The sequence below is a fragment of the Fistularia commersonii genome, chromosome 14 (assembly GCF_037954325.1).
Source record: "Fistularia commersonii isolate RoL2024-O1a breed Wild chromosome 14, RoL_Fcom_v1.0, whole genome shotgun sequence".
NCBI lineage: Eukaryota > Metazoa > Chordata > Actinopteri > Syngnathiformes > Fistulariidae > Fistularia > Fistularia commersonii.
This window is the reverse complement of record NC_141297.1, coordinates 19,049,956-19,054,955: the sequence shown is the minus strand read 5'-3', so window position 1 is coordinate 19,054,955 and position 5,000 is coordinate 19,049,956.

Below are 5,000 nucleotides of genomic sequence, written 5' to 3'. Positions count from 1 at the left end.
CCCTAACCCTAACCCTAACCCTAACCCTAACCCTAACCCCTAACCCTAACCCTAACCCTAACCCTAACCCTAACCCTAACCCTAACCCTAACCCTAACCCTAACCCTAACCCTAACCCTAACCCTAACCCTAACCCTAACCCTAACCCTAACCCTAACCCTAACCCTAACCCTAACCCTAACCCTAACCCTAACCCTAACCCTAACCCTAACCCTAACCCTAACCCTAACCCTAACCCTAACCCTAACCCTAACCCTAACCCTAACCCTAACCCTAACCCTAACCCTAACCCTAACCCTAACCCTAACCCTAACCCTAACCCTACCACCCTAACCCTAACCCTAACCCTAACCCTAACCCTAACCCTAACCCTAACCCTAACCCTAACCCTAACCCTAACCCTAACCCTAACCCTAACCCTAACCCTAACCCTAACCCTAACCCTAACCCTAACCCTAACCCTAACCCTAACCCTAACCCTAACCCTAACCCTAACCCTAACCCTAACCCTAACCCTAACCCTAACCCTAACCCTAACCCTAACCCTAACCCTAACCCTAACCCTAACCCTAACCCTAACCCTAACCCTAACCCTAACCCTAACCCTAACCCTAACCCTAACCCTAACCCTAACCCTAACCCTAACCCTAACCCTAACCCTAACCCTAACCCTAACCCTAACCCTAACCCTAACCCTAACCCTAACCCTAACCCTAACCCTAACCCTAACCCTAACCCTAACCCTAACCCTAACCCTAACCCTAACCCTAACCCTAACCCTAACCCTAACCCTAACCCTAACCCTAACCCTAACCCTAACCCTAACCCTAACCCTAACCCTAACCCTAACCCTAACCCTAACCCTAACCCTAACCCTAACCCTAACCCTAACCCTAACCCTAACCCTAACCCTAACCCTAACCCTAACCCTAACCCTAACCCTAACCCTAACCCTAACCCTAACCCTAACCCTAACCCTAACCCTAACCCTAACCCTAACCCTAACCCTAACCCTAACCCTAACCCTAACCCTAACCCTAACCCTAACCCTAACCCTAACCCTAACCCTAACCCTAACCCTAACCCTAACCCTAACCCTAACCCTAACCCTAACCCTAACCCTAACCCTAACCCTAACCCTAACCCTAACCCTAACCCTAACCCTAACCCTAACCCTAACCCTAACCCTAACCCTAACCCTAACCCTAACCCTAACCCTAACCCTAACCCTAACCCTAACCCTAACCCTAACCCTAACCCTAACCCTAACCCTAACCCTAACCCTAACCCTAACCCTAACCCTAACCCTAACCCTAACCCTAACCCTAACCCTAACCCTAACCCTAACCCTAACCCTAACCCTAACCCTAACCCTAACCCTAACCCTAACCCTAACCCTAACCCTAACCCTAACCCTAACCCTAACCCTAACCCTAACCCTAACCCTAACCCTAACCCTAACCCTAACCCTAACCCTAACCCTAACCCTAACCCTAACCCTAACCCTAACCCTAACCCTAACCCTAACCCTAACCCTAACCCTAACCCTAACCCTAACCCTAACCCTAACCCTAACCCTAACCCTAACCCTAACCCTAACCCTAACCCTAACCCTAACCCTAACCCTAACCCTAACCCTAACCCTAACCCTAACCCTAACCCTAACCCTAACCCTAACCCTAACCCTAACCCTAACCCTAACCCTAACCCTAACCCTAACCCTAACCCTAACCCTAACCCTAACCCTAACCCTAACCCTAACCCTAACCCTAACCCTAACCCTAACCCTAACCCTAACCCTAACCCTAACCCTAACCCTAACCCTAACCCTAACCCTAACCCTAACCCTAACCCTAACCCTAACCCTAACCCTAACCCTAACCCTAACCCTAACCCTAACCCTAACCCTAACCCTAACCCTAACCCTAACCCTAACCCTAACCCTAACCCTAACCCTAACCCTAACCCTAACCCTAACCCTAACCCTAACCCTAACCCTAACCCTAACCCTAACCCTAACCCTAACCCTAACCCTAACCCTAACCCTAACCCTAACCCTAACCCTAACCCTAACCCTAACCCTAACCCTAACCCTAACCCTAACCCTAACCCTAACCCTAACCCTAACCCTAACCCTAACCCTAACCCTAACCCTAACCCTAACCCTAACCCTAACCCTAACCCTAACCCTAACCCTAACCCTAACCCTAACCCTAACCCTAACCCTAACCCTAACCCTAACCCTAACCCTAACCCTAACCCTAACCCTAACCCTAACCCTAACCCTAACCCTAACCCTAACCCTAACCCTAACCCTAACCCTAACCCTAACCCTAACCCTAACCCTAACCCTAACCCTAACCCTAACCCTAACCCTAACCCTAACCCTAACCCTAACCCTAACCCTAACCCTAACCCTAACCCTAACCCTAACCCTAACCCTAACCCTAACCCTAACCCTAACCCTAACCCTAACCCTAACCCTAACCCTAACCCTAACCCTAACCCTAACCCTAACCCTAACCCTAACCCTAACCCTAACCCTAACCCTAACCCTAACCCTAACCCTAACCCTAACCCTAACCCTAACCCTAACCCTAACCCTAACCCTAACCCTAACCCTAACCCTAACCCTAACCCTAACCCTAACCCTAACCCTAACCCTAACCCTAACCCTAACCCTAACCCTAACCCTAACCCTAACCCTAACCCTAACCCTAACCCTAACCCTAACCCTAACCCTAACCCTAACCCTAACCCTAACCCTAACCCTAACCCTAACCCTAACCCTAACCCTAACCCTAACCCTAACCCTAACCCTAACCCTAACCCTAACCCTAACCCTAACCCTAACCCTAACCCTAACCCTAACCCTAACCCTAACCCTAACCCTAACCCTAACCCTAACCCTAACCCTAACCCTAACCCTAACCCTAACCCTAACCCTAACCCTAACCCTAACCCTAACCCTAACCCTAACCCTAACCCTAACCCTAACCCTAACCCTAACCCTAACCCTAACCCTAACCCTAACCCTAACCCTAACCCTAACCCTAACCCTAACCCTAACCCTAACCCTAACCCTAACCCTAACCCTAACCCTAACCCTAACCCTAACCCTAACCCTAACCCTAACCCTAACCCTAACCCTAACCCTAACCCTAACCCTAACCCTAACCCTAACCCTAACCCTAACCCTAACCCTAACCCTAACCCTAACCCTAACCCTAACCCTAACCCTAACCCTAACCCTAACCCTAACCCTAACCCTAACCCTAACCCTAACCCTAACCCTAACCCTAACCCTAACCCTAACCCTAACCCTAACCCTAACCCTAACCCTAACCCTAACCCTAACCCTAACCCTAACCCTAACCCTAACCCTAACCCTAACCCTAACCCTAACCCTAACCCTAACCCTAACCCTAACCCTAACCCTAACCCTAACCCTAACCCTAACCCTAACCCTAACCCTAACCCTAACCCTAACCCTAACCCTAACCCTAACCCTAACCCTAACCCTAACCCTAACCCTAACCCTAACCCTAACCCTAACCCTAACCCTAACCCTACTAACCCTAACCCTACTAACCCTAACCCTAACCCTAACCCTAACCCTACTAACCCTAACCCTACTAACCCTAACCCTAACCCTAACCCTAACCCTAACCCTAACCCTAACCCTAACCCTAACCCTAACCCTAACCCTAACCCTAACCCTAACCCTAACCCTAACCCTAACCCTAACCCTAACCCTAACCCTAACCCTAACCCTAACCCTAACCCTAACCCTAACCCTAACCCTAACCCTACTAACCCTAACCCTAACCCTAACCCTAACCCTAACCCTAACCCTAACCCTAACCCTAACCCTAACCCTAACCCTAACCCTAACCCTAACCCTAACCCTAACCCTAACCCTAACCCTAACCCTACTAACCCTAACCCTAACCCTAACCCTAACCCTAACCCTACTAACCCTACTAACCCTACTAACCCTACTAACCCTACTAACCCTACTAACCCTAACCCTAACCCTAACCCTACTAACCCTAACCCTAACCCTAACCCTACTAACCCTAACCCTAACCCTACTAACCCTAACCCTAACCCTAACCCTACTAACCCTAACCCTAACCCTAACCCTAACCCTAACCCCTAACCCTAACCCTAACCCCTAACCCTAACCCTAACCCTAACCCTAACGCTAACCCCTAACCCTAACCCTAACCCTACTAACCCTAACCCTAACCCTACTAACCCTAACCCTAACCCTACTAACCCTAACCCTAACCCTAACCCTACTAACCCTAACCCTAACCCTAACCCTAACCCTAACCTTAACCCTAACCCCAACCCTAACCCCAACCCTAACCCTATCGCTCGCACCGACGCGGGGAATCCTTTACCCTACTTCTACAACAACGGCGAGAATCGCGTTGCGTAAGCCGCCGTGAAAGAAGGGGGGGGGCTTTAAGGGGGGGAGAGAGAGAGACATGGAGATTTTCTCAGCCTCTCATTCTTTTTTTTTTTTTTTTTTAATTGAACATAAATAGTACACACAAATATACAAATGTACAAATAAAAATGGCAAGGTAGAACTGAATGTCAATGAAACAACCAGGCATGAGGAAGCAAAGGACATAAGGACATTCGTTTTGTATGGAATCAGAAGTTAATAGTGTTACAGGTTTGTGAGAAATTTACAGTGCTAGACAAAAAAAGAAATTAAAAGGAAATAATTAAATCAATAGATAGACAAATAAAAAATTAAAATGAAAAAAGATTGCAAGGGGAATATAACATGTAATTAAGTTGGCGATTCACAAGGAATCTCAGACATCAAACTGTATATTTTTTGTTGTTTATATATAAACTTATATAAACAAACATATATTGTTTGTTGTTGTTTATTTTTGGGATATATTGAGGAATATTTGTTGGAAAGGAGTCAAAATCGCTTTTTGACAATGTCGAAGTGTATAGGGGGCTATAGAATT